Source organism: Dermacentor silvarum, chromosome 1 (genome assembly GCF_013339745.2).
Source record: "Dermacentor silvarum isolate Dsil-2018 chromosome 1, BIME_Dsil_1.4, whole genome shotgun sequence".
In the NCBI taxonomy this organism is placed as follows: Eukaryota; Metazoa; Arthropoda; class Arachnida; order Ixodida; family Ixodidae; genus Dermacentor; species Dermacentor silvarum.
This window is the reverse complement of record NC_051154.1, coordinates 152,912,324-152,932,232: the sequence shown is the minus strand read 5'-3', so window position 1 is coordinate 152,932,232 and position 19,909 is coordinate 152,912,324. Positions and strand designations below refer to the sequence as shown.

The 19,909-nt window shown below is 48.4% G+C and overlaps 1 protein-coding gene across 1 annotated transcript in view; it reads right to left on the bottom strand.

The window, feature by feature from the left end:
- LOC119436247 (negative elongation factor B-like) overlaps positions 1–19,909 on the bottom strand; it is an 89,896-nt gene that overhangs the window by 5,341 nt on the left and 64,646 nt on the right. The gene's annotated exons all lie outside the window — the stretch shown is intronic.

The following is a 19,909-nucleotide window of genomic DNA, read 5'->3' as shown; positions in this document are numbered from 1 at the left end:
GCGTGGACGCGACGATGTTGGAATCGGATAGAATCAGAAACGTTATGAAAGGAATTGAGGACGCCGCTTTCAACATGCTGCTCGCTAAGAATCCGCAATCCGTCACGGAGATCGTTACGTTATGCCAAAGTTACGAGGAGCTACGCAGGCAGCGCTCGTTGACTCGTCGGTCTTCATCACGCGACGAACCATTGCTGGTCTGGCTACCACCTTCGACCAGACTGCACTGCTTGCGGAAATGAAGGCATTCATTCAGGAGGAAGTCACCCGCCAACTCTCCTTGGTACCATTTGCTCAGCCACCGCATGTGCCACAGTCCGCTTCGACTGTCGGGCCTCCGCTCCGCCGCGCCATAGAGCAAGAAATCGCCGAGGTCTTGCCCGACCAACACCACCATGTTCCTGCGCCTGTGCCACCGCGCTATACCGAGGTCGTGGCACCACCCCAACTAGCCCCGGCACCAGCACCACTCAGCTACGCTGAAGTCGTCGCGAGGCCCCACCCACTCTCTGCTCACGTGCCCCTCACTTATGCCGACGTCGTGGCTCGGCCACCGGTGCAGCCCGTTATACAGTCCTATCACCAGCCGCTCCATCCAGGGCGTGCTCCGACGTGGACGGGACCACCTACAGCGAACCGGTGGCGTACCTCTGACAACCGGCCTATATGCTTTGCCTGCGGCTACGCCTGGTCACGTGGCCCGTTTCTGTAATCGTGTGCAGCCGCCGAGCGTCGAAGCCTCCATGACGAACCGTGCGCCCCGTCCATATTACGACCCACCATCCGGTGTGTCACCGACATACCGCCCGCCGCCGAACTACTCGCCGTTCCTCATCTCCACGCCGGCGCTCGTTATCGCCGATGCGGCCTCATGGAGCCCCTTGGGATGAGGAAAACTAACAGTCACAGTCCAAGAGGCAAGGGCTGCGGCAACGTCGAAGTGCACAAGTCCTCATTGCAGCCCATCCAATGTGATAGACGTGTTTGTCGACGGTGTCCGCGCGTCTGCACTCGTGGACACAGGAGCAGCCGTATGTGTTATGGTCGCTACACTTTGCCGCTTACTTCGGAAAGCCATGATGCCCCTGTCCGGACTATCCCTTCGCACAGCCAGTGCTCAGCATATTCAACCCTTGGCGTGTTGCACTGCTTGTGTAGAAATTCAGGACGTTGTATACTCCATAGAATTCTTCATCATTTCCTCCTGCTCTCACGATGTCATCCTCGGCTGGGATTTTCTCTCGCGCCACAATGCCGTTATCGATTGCGCACGGGCCGAAATAGAACTATCGCCGCTGCTAGATTTCCCGCCCACTGACGCTCCGTCGCTTTCCAGGAAACTGATCGTCGAAGCTGACACTCAGGTTGCTCCCAACGCCTCAATGATCGTGTCTATGCACTGCAGTGGCCTCTCGGCCGCCATTGCATTACTTTCGCCATCTGGCCGTTTCCTCGCAAGGAAGGGCCTGTTGCTACCTTTTGCGACCGTGGACATCACCAAGGGCACTAGCGCAATTTTCGTTTGCAACCCGTGCCCATATACTGTCATGCTTCTCTGAGGAGAATGTGTTGGTACCGTGGAAGCCATCGACGACGTGCAAGTTATCGACATGCCCGACTACCCAAATTGCGCAACCTACCGTACGATCAGTGCCGTTTCTACATCAGATGCATTGCCCAGAGATGTATTTGGTTCCACCATCGCTGGAACCCTACAACAGCCAAGCGTTCCCAGCTGATGTCCCTCTTCGAAGAATTTCGCTCGTCTTTCGACGTGGGGCAAGCTTCCCTGGGTCGGACTTCAACTATCACGCATCACATCGACACTGGCTCTCACCCACCATTGCGACAACGCCCGTATCGCGTTTCTGCCAGCGAACGTCATGTGATTAACGAGCAAGTCGACGACATGCTTCGGCGCGAAGTAATTCGACCCTATAAAAGTCCATGGGCTTCGCCTGTCGTCCTTGTTGCAAAGAAGGACGGCTCCGTCAGGTTTTGCGTCAATTATCGCCGGCTTAACAAGATCACTCGCAAGGACGTCTATCCTCTGCCACGCATAGACGACGCAATTGACTGCCTGCAAAGAGCCGAGTTCTTTTCATCTCTGGATTTGCGCTCCGGATATTGGCAAGTGCCTATGGAAGAAGTCGATCGGCCGAAAACAGCCTTTATCACGCCCGGCGGCTTGTACGAGTTCAATGTCATGCCTTTTGGACTGTAATGCGCCCGCGACATTCGAGCGCATGATGGACACAGTTCTGTGAGGCCTAAAGTGGCACACATGTTTGTGTTATCTTGACGACATTGTCGTTTTCGCGCCTGACTTCACCACGCACCTCGAACGCCTTCGGCGCGTTTTGACTTGTTTATCGAACGCCGGCCTACAATTAAACATAAAGAAGTGCCGATTTGCTGCGCAGCAACTCACGATACTTGGCTATGTGGTATCCAAGGACAGAATTCTGCCCGACCCCGACAAACTTCGCGCCGTTGCCGAGTTTCCCAAGCCAACGTCCATCAAAGAATTGCGCAGTTTCATCGGTCTGTGCTCCTACTTCCGACGCTTCATTCGGAATTTCGCCGCCATCGTATCGCCCCTGACGAAGCTCCTTGGGAGCAACGGGCTCCTCACCTTGTGGTCATCAGAGTGCGACGAGGCGTTCATGAGTCTTCGTCGTTTGCTGACTTCCCCCCCAATTTTGCGCCGCTACGACCCGATGGCCTCTACAGAGGTCCACACAGATGCCAGCGGTGTTGGCCTTGGCGCTGTCCTCGCGCAACGCAAGCAAGGGTTCCCTGAGTGTTTCGTTGCTTATGCCAGCCGAACGCTTACTAAAGCCGAGAATAATTACACCATGACTGAAAAAGAATGTCTCGCGATCATCTGGGCTCTTAGTAAGTTCCGGCCATATTTGTATGGCCGCCCATTTGATGTCATCACGGATCACCACGCACTATGTTGGCTGGCGTCGTTGAAAGATCCAGCCGGCCGTCTTGCACATTGGGCACTTCGCCTGCAAGACTACGACATCCGCGTACTCTACCGCAGCGGACGACACCACTCGGACGCCGATGCCCTCTCGCGCTCTCCCTTGGCTGACAACAATATATCTCGGTTGACTGTGTCTTCCATCGACCTTCGCACCATCGCTTCCAAGCAGCGCAAGGACCCCTGGATTGCGTCACTTATAGGCTGGCTCTGTGATCCATCGACCAGGTCTACAACCCGCGCGTTGCGCCGTCAAGCTCACCATTTCACCATTCGCGACGACCTGCTTCACCAGCGCAATTACAGCTCCTACGGTCGCCAGTGGTTGTTAGTAGTGCCTCGCAGCCTGCGTTCCGAAATATGCGCAGCTTTCCACGCCAATCCACAGTGTGCCCATGCTGGCGTTTTCAAGACTTACCAGCGCCTTCAACAGCGGTACCTACTGGCGAGGGATGTACAGCTACGTTCAAAAGTTGATACGGTCTTGTCCCGATTGCCAGCGCCGAAAATCTTCACCCCGCCTCTCACCAGCTGGGCTGCAACCTTTACCTTGCCCCACCCGGCCCTTTGGGCGGGTCGGTATAGATTTCTACGGGCCCCTTCCCATGACTTCGGCTGGAAACTGCTGGGCCATTGTGGCAGTCGACCATCTTACGCGATACGCTGAAACTGCGGCGCTTCCAGCAGCTACAGCGCGTGACGTTGCCTCCTTCCTGCTTCGTCGATTCATCCTACGTCATGGGCCACCCCAGGAGCTGCTCAGTGACCGCGAACGGGTCTTCCTCTCCGAAGTAGTCGAAGCGGTTCTCAAAGAGTGCCACGTCGTTCATCGCACAACAACGGCTTACCATCCTCAAACGAATGGACTCACGGAACGATTCAACCGTACGCTCGGTGACATGCTCTCAATGTACCTCTCCTCCAACCACACTAACTGGGACGCCATTCTACCCTTCATCACCTACGCGTACAATATCGCTACGCAGAGCACTACTGGGTTTTTGCCATATTTCTTATTGTACGGCCGGCACCCATCGCACACCATCGACACAATGCTACCATACCGGCCCGACGCATCTGAATGTGCGCCCATTTCTGATACGGTGAGACATGCCGAAGAGTGCCGCGACCTCGCCCGTGCCTTTACCTCCACTGACCAAGAGCGTCAGAAGAACACTCGCGGTGACACCACCTCTGCGCCCACCTTTCTTCCTAGAGCGCTTGTGTGGCTCTCAGTTCCTTCTGCTGCACCTGATCTGTCTTCTAAGTTAATGCCCAAGTATGAAGGTCCCTACCGCATCGTCGAGCATGCATCACCCGTCAACTATGTGATTGAGCCTGTTGAACCATCTTCGGACATGCGCCGTCGTGGACGCGACATTGTCAACATCGAGCGCCTCAAACCGTACTATGATCCACTAATAATGACGAACTGTTAGGTCGCCGGACGGCTCCCTTTTTCGTCCCCCGGGGTAATTGCAGTGAAGAAGAGGGACGATGCAGTGGGGCATCCTTATCAGCGCTGTCTAGTGGGTCAGTCTCTCCAGCGCATCGCTCGGACTACACCGCTCGCGCTCGCGGTTCCTTGAACTGATCCAACGGTTGGCCCTAACGCCTCTGTGCAATAAACGTCTTTACACTTAAAAAAATGTACAACACTTGGCTATACCTGACTTCTAAAACACCTATTTAAATAATTTTAGTAGTCATGTCGACCGGAAAGTGGGAATGCCCAGTCGTCAAGTCTCGATTTCATACTAAATTTTCATCACATAGACAACTTGCGTTTGGCAGAAGTTTTTGGTTTTGGTTTTGCATTTCTATATTTGTATGTTGCGCATCTTACAGTCATTAGGGAGGTCTCTGTAGCTCTTGTACACTCCTCTTGATGTTATGATGGAGAGAATGCAAAGACTGACATGAAATTTTATGGCAACCACTACAGTGCAAGTGAGCTAAAGTGCCTGGACATTTGCATGTTTCCATGTGCACGCAATTGATGGACTTGATGCGGGTAAAAAACCACAGAAAGACTACAGTAATGTTCATTACAAAAAAGACTAACCATGTTATGTTTTGATAAATCAGGCAGTTTGACACCATTTTATATTTGCATTTTTCTCAGGTGATTTTAGACAACTTTTACACGTTTTTTTTTTAAAACACTGCTGGGCGTATGTGTACTAAATTTTGTGAATATGTCAGTTTGTGCCTCATACAACTTTGGAACTAGAATGAATATCCACAAACTAATGGGATTTGAGTAAACAAATAAAAAGAATGTCATAGTGGCAGTTGCACTATGTAAAAAGAGAGAAAAAAAATTGCGCCCAACATTTTTTTTTCCTTATCTACATAGTTATAGTTACACTTATGCAGCATAACATTTTTCTTCCTTCTGCAAAATTCCAAAGCTCTGGGAAAAATAGTTATAACAAAAAAGATACATTTGTGAAAAATCAAACACAAAAATAACCACAAACTGAACTATGTTTTCTTTAAAAAAAAAAATGTTCAGAGGTAAATAGTTTGTGTTTTATACAGCCCAAATATAACTAATGTAATAGACTTCTACTAATTTGACTCCAGTTAATTTTTTTTCCAACATTTTGATCTTAACATAAGGCCCCAGCTGGCGCCCATACATTTCTATGGGCCAAAACTTCTGTTATTTCAATCTCAAAATTGGCCTTTGCCAAATAATTTGAACTTGACTGGTCAGCCTTGCCCCAATACAGCCGTGTTATGAGGTAAAGCATACACAAATTATTGCAATGAAGCCTACCAAGAATGGAAAGGGGCCACTGTCACGAGACATAGTACGCATTCCATAATTATACAGGCATGCATGCGCCATCTCCGGTCACAGTACAAGCACTGAGACGCCCAATAAGCATACTGGCAGCCATTCAGAGCAGTTTCTGACGTTGCTGTGGCAATTTACACTCGTTTTGCCTGCCATGCGTGTCTCACATATGAGACTGTTAACAGGGCCTGGTATGCATTCCTCAATTATATACATGCCGTGTACTGAGAAGCAGAGAAAAACCATTCATGTATTGGGAAAGCTAGGAAAAAAAGGAAGGCAGTAAGATGAAAAACTCTAATAAAGTCGAGAGGATGTTTAAAGCCAACATAAGGGCGAGGGTGTATCTGAAACTCTGAAGGCCTGCCGGCAAACTTATTAGCCGTCTCGGTGCTTGTACTGTGACCTGATACAGTGCATGTGCGTGCGTAAATTAAAGGGGTCCTGAACCACCTCTCCGGCTTGGTGAAAAAACACAATCCTCGGATAGCATACGCTGCTGTGAACATCTGAACCAAATTTTGCAGTTGTGCGCGGCGCGTGAACCTTGCAAGCAGATCCTCCACTCCCTGAAGTTTCGTTTTCTGCCGTTATCGGGAACCGAGCATTGGCCGGCACGGGCAGTTGTGCTCTTTATGCGCTTGCGCGTCGCGATATTTCATGACTCGCACCGTTCGTGCATCATGCTATAGTGCTCGAATACTTCAAAAAATATGTTCTTCCTTTAATTCGACCAAATTTTCGGGCCCCTTCGAGTTCGAATTATCGAGATTCGACTGTAGTACAGCAGATTCCCATACACGACTGCTATTGGTAAATAGCGGACGTCAATCAAGAATAGTGTTTGCATCAGTCGGTTTCATCCTACTGTTACTGTGTACAGTAAAACCACGGTGATACGATCACGGCTGGTACGAATTTCGGTGTGATACGAATTCATAACATTCCCCGCCCGAAATACATTGCTCTTAATACGAAAAACATCGGCTGTTATGAACGCATTGCCGAGCCGCTGCGGATCATACGAACGCATGAGCCACAGCGGCGGCGGCAGCCGAGCCAGCGGAGCAACTGACACAGACAAGCTGGCACAGCGGGATCTGGGTGGGATCCATAGTCGCCAAGCAACCGGCTATGTCACGCAGCTGCGCAATCTCTCATTGGTCCCCACGTCGAGCGAACCGATCCACATCACAGCCTAACTGATGCTTTGACCAGCGAGAATGAAGACGAGGACCGCTGCAGCAACGATGACCGTGGCAGCAACCACGACGGCCAAAACACTTCCTGCACTTGATGTGCAGAGGCGTTCAATGGCGTGCGAAAACATTCGTGAGATCATGTGCGCGCACTTTTATGCCTTCCAGAAGGTGATCGTTGACAATTTGGGCAAGAAAACGCACATGGATAGTAGAACCCTGTTGATATGTTTTTCAGGAAACAGCAAGAAAAAACAGTCACAGTTTTGCCCAAAGATGAAGCAACGATTGTGATAGCACATTAGTAGACAGCTGTACAAAGTAAGAATAGTGGTTTTATCAACCCTTGAAACTTGTAAACATTCGCTTAGTAAATAAATTGACAAGCTCGCCGTCACACGCGCACAAGTAAATACCAACCCATCTCGCTCGATGACCACCGCGGCACCAGCGGCTGTCTCTCGCTTCAACGCGAACTAGGGCTGCTCTGCTATCTTGTACGTGTTCGAAAAGCCGACGTTCGGTTTCGCCTCACGCGATTGGCCTAGGCCGCAATATCGGCGTGGCCTGGGCAATCATGCGAGACAAAACCGGACGTCGGCTTTTCGAACGCGTACAAGATAGCGGGCTAGGTAAACGTCAAAAGCACAGCGCATGCACTAGGTGCACTTTGTCAACATCGCAGATCGATTCGAAGATGAGGCCCGTACGGGCGTGCACTTTGCACACGTCGCAGATCGCTTTCATGATACGGCCACGTGATACAGCGGCCGCGCGGCCGCACCGTATCGGCAACACACCGGTCACTTGTTGCAGCGTGCAAGCTGGCTGCACCACTAAATTTATGTGACCATCACATTCAAACGCAACGTAAGATGCAGGAAAATTACAGACTGGCGACGTATCAAGGGGAACTTAATACATGAAAGTCAATGTAGGATTTAGGTCGGGACCGCAAAAACACAACGTAGCAGCCGGGAAAACAGAGCAGTGAGGATCGTATCAACAGGTTCCACTATTAGGAACTTTTTCTGCTAAAAATAAATTCATTTTTTCTTGATTTTGTGTATGTTTTCATGATACGAATTTTGGGTGACTCGAATATTTCACGCGACCCCGCGAGATTCTACTGTATATTAATTGATGCTGTTTAATAAACAGGCTGAAGTATGCGAAAATGTGCTTTCAAATGTTAATAAAAATTACGTACTTCTAGAAGAAGCCGACTATCGTCTGTGCACACACAGCTGCGGCCGGCCGCGTAGGAATTAAACTTTGGCCACCCTGCTTATCGATGTCGTAGCCATCGGGTCTTGCCAATTTCGACTAGTTTTGAACACTCAACAAGCCTCGAACTAAGCGAAACTTAAAATTCAGACTGCATGCACGCTCGCCGCCGCACGCTCACTCCTGGCCGTTCCTATAGTTAGACACCTTGGCAGACTTCGCTTTGTATTGAGCTGTTGAAAGCGCTTCAAAATGTGCAAGTTGGATGTGGCTACTAACTGTCGGTCAAGCTGGTGCAAGACAAAGCCGGTCCGCACCATGTAGCATGCCTAGACTGGAGCATATAATCGCGAGCGCGCGCTCAAGTGCTGTTGAGCACAAAGTAAACACTGTGCATACGCACAACAGTTAGACGTAGCTACGGTCTGTTACGTAGCGTAGATTAGAGCACTGCACGAGCTCAGGCTTACCCGAAAGCCCGGGTAGGGCAGTTTTTTCCCGGGCTTGGGCTAGGCTCGGGCATGGCATGAGCTTTTTGACCCGGGCCCGGGTCGGGCTCTGGTATTTCGACGTGGGCCCGGGCCGGGCTTGGACTTTCTGGTGGTGTGCATGTAACGTGCAGCGAGTTAGCCTCGCGCGTCTCGCCTCTGAAAAACCTGTTTCCCCGGTGCAGCTGGAAGCTAGCAGTGCTACTCCTGTGTACTTCCCTTTTCTTCTTCCGTCATATTTTGAGCTGTTTCAACAGAATGTAAAAGTCCAGAAAGACCGAAGTCGCCTCAAACCAAAGCATGCCATTGTATTCCTTACCTAAATCAATCTAATTAATGCTTTCAGCGCGGTGTAAACGCGTTCACGACTTGCTGATTTTTCAACGGCGAATTGGTAAAACGATGACTGGCAAGATGAGATAATTCGTCACGCGGCTGAAATATTGCACTGCGTCCGTCCATGATTGCACGCATGTTTTTAACCGGCCACCTTACAGCAGCGCATTATGCGGCACCATGGAAATGAGAAGCTTTCTTTCTCCATTTACTCCAGCCATGCGCTGCGCTCATGACCTGTCGTGGCTGCGCTTCGGCTAGAGTTTACTAGAATACGGTTGAGTGGGACGAGCGGCTGGGGCGGCGCATGCTTTGCAGTGAGGTGCCCGACGTGGAAAAATACTGTGGCAGCATGGCGATAGAAGTGGATTGGGCCGCATCAAGATCGCACCGTTGGAAACTGCTGGCGATACTGCTCGGCAGGGTCATTCGTACTACTTCCGGCACTGGTATTTGCGTTCAGACCGCTTAAATGGAGTTCATAATTGCATATGACATGTATTTATGCCTTAAGAATAAATTGCTTTCATTCTCATCTTTATTTAATTTTTTTAATGCCACTTTTTTCTTTTTCCTTCTCGGGCGGGGTTCGGGCCGGTTTCGAGCCGGGCTCGGGCCTAAGGTGAAGGGGTGGCGGGCTGGGCGGGTAACGTAGATTATTTCCGGGTCTCGCCATAAAACTTTTGGTCGGGCTCGGGCGGGCAGCCCGATGTAAAATTGGGTACGGGCCGGGCCTGGGCTGAAAAAATCGGCCCGTGCAGTGCTCTAGCGCAGATACCGCAGCTGCTATGGGGTGCCACGATGAGTCCACTGGCTGAGCGCACTGCGGCTCGCTGAGGACAACCGTGTTTGGCTATGTTTGGTGCGTCGTAGGCGCCAAAATTGGAAGTAGTGGTGTCTATGTAAATATCCCAAATCAAATTTGAACTGCGCGCCACAATGACATTCAGCAGGCAGAGCGTTGTAAGCACGCCCCGCTCTGCTGTAGCCTTCGCAGTGCAGAGCATTGAAGAAGCAATGGGAGCACAGCGAACGGGATAATATGCAACCTTTGATTGCCAGTAACTCCGCTTCTTCTAAATGCATTGAAGTACTTTTTGCAGCAAAGTATTTCTGAAATAGTCTATTTTACCTTCAAATGCATTTCTCGACTTCGATAAAAAGTGGTTCCAGGCTCCTTTAGGCCCAGAAACTACTTCAGCCCAGAAACTACTTTGAAAGCAGGTTTTGGCGAAGCAGTATGGAAATGATAGTTTTCCTAAAAGTTTTCTTCGGCCAAAAAGTGCAAACTGAGCTCAAAGATTGCAGAAAATGCTATTTTATTTTAAGACCAAAAATAAATAATCGAAGTGGCTCCAATCCTATCTGCGGGAATTGCTTTAAGTGGTCTTCGGTCTTTTTTAGCTTTAGAGCAGTCCTTGTCCGCGCTTGCAAACAAGGGCGCCGCAGCAGAATTATGCCTTTCTTTTTTAGTTTTTACTTTGCGGTCTGCTGTACTCTTGATGATTGTTGGAGTTTAGTGGCGCAAGGGCCACGTATGGCCACAGAGTGCCATGACAGTGTTAGTTCGCAGTGAAGTGATGAGTTCAGAGAAGTAGATTTGACGTGGCTGTAAAGGGGCCTAAAATATTCGCTGTAAAGTGCGTAAAATCTACATGTAATAAGATAATGGCAATGACTAGTGACATGTACTATGAACATAAAAGATGCATTGCTAAAGAATGATATGATATACAAGATATGTCAGATATAAAAATTGTCAAAAAACACTACTACCTAAACAGAGCCCTTGAAACCCAAGGGCCTGGAGGCATGTGCTTATACAAAACTATAACAGCGGCATCCTCTGGAGAGAGGATGCGTTACGAATTTATTGGGCTTATAACATGCAGGACCACATCGTTTAAGAAACCGAGGACTGCTTTGGTGTTAAACAGCAGTTCTTCACCAATAAACATCATAGGATGAAGAGGGATATGATACATAGTGGTATGCTACAGGGAAATGTTTCCTTCTCCCCACTTCGGCTTGCCGACACTCCAGGAGGTCATGGAGGACGGTCAGCCTCTCACCACATCTATCACAGGTTGCTGGTTCATCGCCAGTCAGCAAAAAACTGTGGGTGCCATATGTATGTCCTATTCTGAGCCGACAAAATAGGACATCAGTTCGCCGTGTTCTCGTTGCGGAGGGCCAGAAACCTAACTGTGGCTTAATCAAGTGAAGCTTATTATTTGTTTCCGCATCCCACAGGCGTTGCCAATGGCTTCGCAGTTTCTTACGCAAGAAAGGTTTCTTACGCACACATTTCCTCACTGAGGTTCCTCACACACAAAGAGAATGGCTTTCTCGCTGCAGGTCGATTATGGAAGAGTGTGGCAGCGGTCATGTCATTTATGGTTGAATAAGAAGGATGTTCATTGTTTGCTTGTACTCTCAGAAAATATGTAAAACTGCTATAAGAACGCTGCAGATGGAGTGACCACTGGTTAGACTCTACATAGAGGCTTTGGATCGGACTTGTTCAGAAAGCACCGGTCGCGAGGCAGATACCCAGATGGTGGACGGGTTCTAGGATGTTTAATGCACTTGGCGTTGCAGAATGATAAATTATAGACCCGTAATCAAGGCGTGAGAGGATAAGACTTTTATACAAGTTAAGCACACACTTTCGATCACTACCCCAAGTCGTACGCGACAGAAGCTTTAAAAGGTTCATTGTCTTCAGGCATTTTGCCCTCAGATACTTAAGATGAGGAATAAATGTAAGTTTAAAATCTAAAATCATTCCTAAAAACTTGTGCTCGCTGCTCATAGAGAGCGCATCTCCTTCAATTCCAATACTTGGGACTGGCATTACGCCTCTCTTGTTAGTAAAGAGTACGCAAGTGCTCTTCTGGGCATTTACTTTAAAACCATTTTCATGTGCCCATTTGGACAATTTGTTTATTACAAGCTGCACTTGTCGTTCGCAGATGGCAATATTGCATGACTTGAAGGCTATTTGCACATCGTCGACATAAACGGAACAAAACATTGTGTGTGGAATGACTGTGTACACGAAATTCATTTTTACAATAAATAGCGTGCAACTAAGCACACCCCCCTGCGGCACACCAGTTTCTTGTGTGAATGACCTAGACAAAGCTCTGCCCACCCTTACGTGAAATGTGCGATTAGTGAGGTAACTTTCGATTGTGTTTAGCATATTGCCACGAAAACCCATCGCCGAAAGATCTCGGAGCATTCCAAAGCGCCATGTGGTGTCGTAAGCTTTCTCTAGGTCTAGAAATACAGACAGACAGAACTGTTTATGTATGAAAGCATTTCTAATATATGCCTCATACCTTCTCGAAAAACACACTGGAAGGTGTCCAGTATTTTGTTATTTTCTAGGAAGCATATTAGGCACCGGTTTATCATTTTTCATACAGCTTGCACAGGCAGCTTGTTAGAGCTATTGGCCTGTAGCTGCTGGCTAAGGACAGGTCTTTGCCTTGTTTAAGTATCGGGATGACTATGGCTTCTTTCCATGAGGACGGAATACAGCCAGCCGCCCACATGGCATTAAAAAGAGACAAGAGTGTTTTCAGTGTTTCAAAGTGTAGTTGCCTAATCGAAATAATTTCGTAAATGATATGATCGCCACCTGGCGCTGAGTTGTTGCGACAAGCTAGAGATGCCTTAAGTTCAGCTAAGGATAAATGAACAATTGTAAGCCTCGCTCAAAGAACCTTTGCGGTTAAGGGGCTGCCGCTCTTCTCGTTCTTTGAATCTCGAGAATGTTTGTGTGTAATGAGATGTACTGGAGATATATTCGAAGTGTTTGCCCAGACAATCTGCCTGATCTTCCAGGCCATCTCCTTGGGTACTCACTAAGGGCAGCGGGTTCGTCTCACGGCCTTTTAATTTATTCACTCTATGCCATACTTTCGCCTCGTCTGTGTAAGAATTTATACCAGAAAGGTATCTCTCCCAGCTCTCTCTCTTCGCACGTCGATGTGTTCTCCTGCCTTGTGATTTGACCTGTTTGAAATTAATAAGGTTTTCGGCTGTTGGAGAATTGCGGAGCAATCCCCAAGCTTTGTTCTGATTTTTGCATGCTTTCCGACACTCGTCGTTCTACCATGGGATACGACGCTTATTAGCCAATCCGTTAGTTTGTTTAATACATTTCTTTGCAGCGTCAATAATAAAACCTGTTAAATATGCCACAGCGTCGTCTATTTTAAAAGAGGCAATATCATCTTTGCTTAAATATGTTAGTTCTCGGAAAAGTTCCCAATTAGCTGAGTCAACCTTCCAACGGGGAACGTGTGGGGAGCATTCATCTTGTTTTGTTAAACTTATCATAATTGGGAAGTGGTTGCTTCCAAAGGGGTTCTTGAGGACAGACCACTCCAGTTACTGAAATAATGTACAGTAAAAGCTCGTTAATTCGACCTTGTTAATTCGGACACGTCCTTTGGTCCCGGCAGGCGTTTGCATTATTTAAAGCAATGAAACTCTCGTTAATTCGGACGTATTTGGACGCACATCGGTTAATTCGGACAACTCTCGGTGCTCGGCGAGTGTGGAGCGGCGCAAACGTGCGATGCAAACGAGCCATAAATAGAGTGTACTCTACCATAACGGCGTTAGCGACCACCGAAATGAAGCGACGGAGTTCGCATCGCCATAGCTATCAGTGGAAATCGTACGGGAATGACAGCAACGCCAGAACGCTTCGTGCCTATTTGAGCCTTTAAAGCTTTTATTCTTGCGTTTGCCGGCGTGCATAGCACCGCGTTGGCTGCGTGCCTTCAAAATTGCGTAGTCGCCATCCGTGATCGCGTTGATAGCGGCCGCGGTTTCATCCGCAGCGGTTGCGGCAAAAAGTAGTTTCGTTTTCACTCAGTGTCCGTGCCCGTCAGGGAATGGAATAAGAACTCCTTGAAAAGAAAAAAAAGAAAAGAAAAGAAATTGGAGCCATTCCACGCCGCCGCGCGTTGTTTTCCATCCTTCTCCGCATCGCCAGCTTCGCGCGCCTCTTGTCCCGTTGCCCTTCCACCCCTCCGAACACGAATGGTCCGCGCCCATAGCTCTAAGCCACGCCACCCTCCGAAACATGAATGAACCGCGCCAAAACAACGTTAGCATCCACCGAACCGAAGCGACGGAGTTCGGATCGCTGTAGTCATCACTAAAAATCGTACTGGAATGACAACAACGCCGAAAAACTTCGTGCCTATATGTTCCTATTTGTGCTATTCGTGCCTAGCTTGCGTTTAACGCCGCACATAGCACCGCGTTGGCCTTCATGACTGCGTTGTCACCATCCATGATCGTCTTTGTAGCGGCCGCGATTTCGTCCGCTGTGGTTGTGGCAAACAGTAGTTTCGTTTTGACTCGGTACGCACGTCGGCCGCGTGCCTTCATAACTCGGTAGTCGCCATGCATGATCGCGTCGATATCGACAGCGGTTTCGTCCGCAGTTGCAGCAAACGGTAGTTTCGGTTTGACTCTGCGTGCGTTGGCCGCGCGCCTTGCAACCAAACTTGGTGCAACCAAACTTGGTGATGAGCTTCTTTATACGTCTAGGACAGGGGTTCTCAAGCATGTTCATTCCGGGGAACCTTGCAAAGCTCCATGAAGCGCCAAGGAACCCCCCCCCCCCCAAAAAAAAAATTAACCGAATTAAAATGTCCTAATTAAACTAATGTTGAATTATCCAGAGTATCAAGAAAACAATAAATGAATGCTTACTACTTCAACACGCCTTTATTTACTGAATGAATCAGCAAATCTTGTTTCTATGCTGCACAAAAGCAGTGAGGAAGCTGAAATTCTTGTCATCTCATGACTAATTAAGGGGCTGGCAGCCGCGCAGGCCTCGCAACATCCTTTGCAGCGCGGCCGCGGCGCGCGTCTTCATCTACAGACACGCTTTTCACTACCGCGCGCAGATCTGGTTACAGCTAGGTAGCTGGTTGCCAACAAATCATCCGTCCATCGCGATGTAGCCGGTGCTCTTAATCTTTGACATTTTTGCACTGAGTCAAAGCGCAACTACTGCTTGCCGCAACCGCTGCTGACGAAACCGTGACCGTTATCGACGCGATCATGGCCGACGACCTTGCGGTTCAGAAGACAGGCGGCCGACGCACGCAGCAAGTTAAAACGAAACTACCATTTGTTGCGACTAGAGTGTACTAGAATATGGTCGAGTGGGACGAGCGGCTGGGGCGGCGCATGCTTTGCAGTGAGGCGCCCGACGTGGAAAAATACTGTGGCGGCGCTGCGATCGAACTGGATTGGGCCGCATCAAGGTCGCGCCGTTGGAAACTGCTGGCGATACTGCTCGGCAGGGTCAATCGCACTACTTCGCGCGCTGGTATTTACGTTCAGACCTCTCAAATGGTGTTCATAATCGAATATGACATGTATATATGTCTTAAGAACAAATGCCTTTCTTTCTCTTCATTTTATTTTTTAATGCCGCTCGGTGATTGCCCGTGCATTGCGGCCGCAGTGTCGGCTTTCATTCTACTATGTTATTGTACGGTTCCCTTTGGAGAACAAATATTTTTCTCGTTCTTCAAGCAGCATGTATCTCTCGTGTGTATTGTTCCGCATATAGTTTTCCATCAGTAGGTCTTGCGGAACGCAAACGGAGAAACATATGTAACCTTCCTGCTTGCCGCTTCAAACAAGTAAAGCATATCTGCCCCATCCGGCACCTTGTACTCAGATTTCTTTCTTCTTTTGGGGTTTTTTACGCGCCAAAACCAGTTCTGATTATAAGGCACGCCGTAGTGCAGGGCTCCGGATTAATTTTGACCGCCTGGGGTTCATTAACGTCCACTACAACGCAAGCACACGGGCTTCTTGCATTTCGCCTCCATCGAAATGCGGCCGCCGCGGCCGGGATTCGATTCCGCGAACTCGTCCTCAGCAGCGCAACGCCTTAGCTAACTGAGCCCCCGCGGCGGGTACTCGGATTTACGGGAAGCATTGTTATTAAAAAAAAAAACATATTTTCTATTTAAGTTCAGAGGGCCCACGACGCGGCGGTGAGGCTCGGCCTCCCCGTCCCCACGTGGGAGTGGCCCGCTGCGCTGCCGCCCTGAACGGTGGCGGTGCTCCTCCGGACCTTTAATAAAGTTCATTGTCTGTCTGTCTATTCAAGTTTCCGCCTTACTCGCGTAACAGAATGCGGAGTAATGGGTACGGGGTCATTTATCGCGGTCGGTGTCATTCTGGAAATTCATTTCAACTGGATGCGTTTTGCAACCTCACCGGCTACAATTCGTAAATTGCAATATGTGTCGCAAAGTCATTAACTAAGAAGTTCATTAATCAATTTTGTTAATAAGTTGAATAGGTGTTTCGATTCTCGTGCTACTAATGTCCGCCTCTTCGAATAACCCAGCTCATCAATGAGAATTGTGCTAACTGCCACAGGAGATTTTTAAAAATCCCCTAAACCTTAATTTCGAACACCCGGTATAGTGGATATACGGCGTTGCGCTGCTAAACTGGAGCTCGCGGGTTCAATCCGTCGCAGAATTCGATGGGAACAAATGGAAAACACTCGTGTACTTCTATTTAGGCGCACGTTAAAATGCCCCAGGTGGGGACATCTAAACCGGGTGCCTCATACTCATATCGTGGTTTTGCCACGTAAAACCCACAAATTTGTTTCAACTAAAAAAAAAAAAAAAAACACAGGTGGCTGCGTTCTTCGTCTTTTTGCTGGGAGTGTAAACAAAATAAATTATTCTCGAGTCTGATTTCCGAGAAAAACATGTTACGCTTATCCTATATTTCATACATAAATGTAATGCCATTCCCAAATGTCTGTCCGCTCAACTAAGCAGCTTGTATATTATAAACGGCTGCTTTCAGTTATTCGACGCACTATCATAACGACAATAATGAAGCAATTAGAGAAACGGCATACCTCACATACACGTACAGATATGTGTAGATCTGCTGCGTTCGTTCAAGAAGATAAGTGTGGTACCACATGGTGCACCCAGTTTTAATGGGTTGCAAAGATGGTGACACTGTCAAAAAAAAAAAAAAAGTTTTCCTTGCCTGGATCAAGTTAGCAGATTTACAGGCTGCCCCAAAACGGGGCATTTATATTGAATGACAGCTTATTACACTTATTAGCAGGGCTTATTAGCAGCTTATTAGCCGGACTTATTAACACCCCTGCGTTAATTTTCTCAGGAACTGCGCCTCTGCGCAACAGCCAGAACTCTCCGGCAGCACAATCTTTCGGAATAACAGTCCGCACTTGCATCGGTCTCTCACCTTTGAGACTGCAATAGTGCGGTTATGCGTTACATTCGTACGGAAACGACTGTTCGGCGTCGTACAGCATATCAATAACACTTTCATATATATATATATATATATATATATATAGTTTTAATTGCCTGCTATGAATAATATTTCTGCGAATGAGTTTTATGTGCAGTATTCACTAATACGTGTGTTTCGTATGCAAACGTGCACGGTCGGGAGTTCTCACTGTACCATTTGTACCATTCTCAATGTACCCTTTGATTTAATTACTTAGAAATACATCGGTCATTCTTCGCGCCACGCAGCTAATAAACCTGGTTTATTTCACTTTAATATTGTTTTCTTCGATCATTGTTCCTGATCAGTATCCACCGACAAGAAGCGCGCGTAAAATGACACGCTATCAATAATAAAATTTTCGTACGTAGCTTCATGTTGCAGAGATGCCAGTTGCTTTTAGAAGACAGTGTTAAAAACAATGGTTCACTTGACTGAAACTACCTTTGGTATCCGCCGTCAAGAGTCATGAGCGCACCAAAGCAACTAAAACATAAAAACAAATGTACTACACAGACGTTCTGCGAGAAAAACTGGGCGCCGCCAGCGTCCGCGTAGCGAACGCGCGCTCGCTAGCAGACGACGCGCTTGACAACGACAACAAAACTGAAGACGACGCGTTGTATAATCCGTGCCTCAAATATATATGTTTGGCAAGATGGTGTAAACATAAATTTGCAGTTGAAATAAAGCACTATTTTAAGAGCGTACTATGCGCAATCGGCCTCGGCGCCCGCAGCGAAAGTGCGTTGAATATGCCGCGGAGCGCGTCTCCGCCCCAATCCAGTTCGCTCGCAGCGCCCTCGCAAAATTTTTCCACACGCGGCGCCTCAGCGGGAGAGCGCCGTTCGGCCCACTCGACCATTATCTAGTACACTCTAGTTGCGACAAGTACGGACGAATCCGCAGTCGCTATCGACGCGATCATGGATGGCGACTACGCAGTTATGAAGGCACGCAGCCGACGCGCGCACAGAGTCAAAACGAAACTACTGTTTGCCGCAACCGCTGCGGATGAAGCTGTGGTGGCTATCGGCGCGATGACAGATGGTGACTACACACTTATGGAAGCACAAGGCTGGCCGCCAATGCGGTGTTATGCGCGGCGATTAACGCAACAATAAGGGCTTTGAGGGCACAAATAAGCACATGGCATTCCGGCGTTGCTGTCAGTCATGTATCGCGTACGATTGCTGCAGAGGACCATGAGATGCGGACTGCGCCGCTTCGTTTTTGGACGCTAGCGTCGTTTTTGCTCTTTCGCGGCGCGCATTTTTTTTTTATTCCTCCGACGTATAGGTCAGTGTGCACGCTATCGGCACCTACCCTATCTACAAACGGGAGAAATGCGCATGTTGGTAAGTTACGGCCTCCGAGATTGAAGTGCGAAAGCTTAGGCGTGCTGCCCGTTTTTGAAGGTTGGGTGGCTAGAAGCTGCTTGCGGATTTATTGCGCAGTTCACGCACTACCGTTACCCGCTGTGATGTGCTTTTTGACACTCGGGCATGGGTAATGGAAGTTCTGTGGATTGAGCACACCTCTCGTTCGCCATTTTAGCCACTTAATTGGCGAGCACGGGACCACGAAAAATTTATCAGTGGCTCGCGGAACCCCGAGCAGGGGCCTGCGGAACCCACTTTGAGAACCCATGGTCGAGGAAACCAAAACAAAAAAAATTAGAAAATGCGCTTTTCTGGCAAAAATAGCGATTTTAGACCTGCATCCCCCCTTACTTCGACCTGCCGGATAATTCTACCAGATCAGTCTTGTCAGGATCAAATTAACAGAAATTGACTGGCCCATATAAAGAACTTAAAAAGCACAAACAGTTCATGACTTCTCTGATTTGCAATTCTTCTGTAGCCTTTCAGCTTTCAAAGCCTCACCCAGTTGAACTTAAAGCCCCTCTATATAAAAAATAGCGACACTCTCCTCCTCTGCCTTCCCTCCTCCTCGTTTCTCCTCTCTTGCGCGCTCCTTCCTCGACCATGGCGATTTTGACGGTCGCCGACTGTGTTCGCCGCTGTTGTTGTGCTTCGAGTGCAACTTGCTTTTTTGGGCACAGGTTCGCCCAATAAAAAGTCTGTTTCGTCATTCACAGTTTTGCGACTTTTCTTCACCGCAACTACTACGTGACAATATATACAAATTCAGGGACGGCAGATTCTTTTTCCTGTTTTGATAACTATTTTTATAAATATCTAAACGAACGCTAACGCCGTACCATGACGATTCCAAATGTATCGCGTGCACTACATTTGTCAAGTGCGTGTCGCAAGATCTTGTTGCGAATGGTTGTTAATAACACGTTTACGATCGAATGCCAACATCCTGGCCTTCAGCAAACCCTCAGTAAGCTAAATAATCTGCTCCATCCTTGCCATTTGAATTTGCGGTGCTCAAAGACTGGCGGAGGGCACGGACGCACCAGCCTTAGTGTCCTACAGCAAGTGCGTCTCAGACACATAGTGCCCGTACGAACTAATAGTTGAACGAACAAGCAAACGAA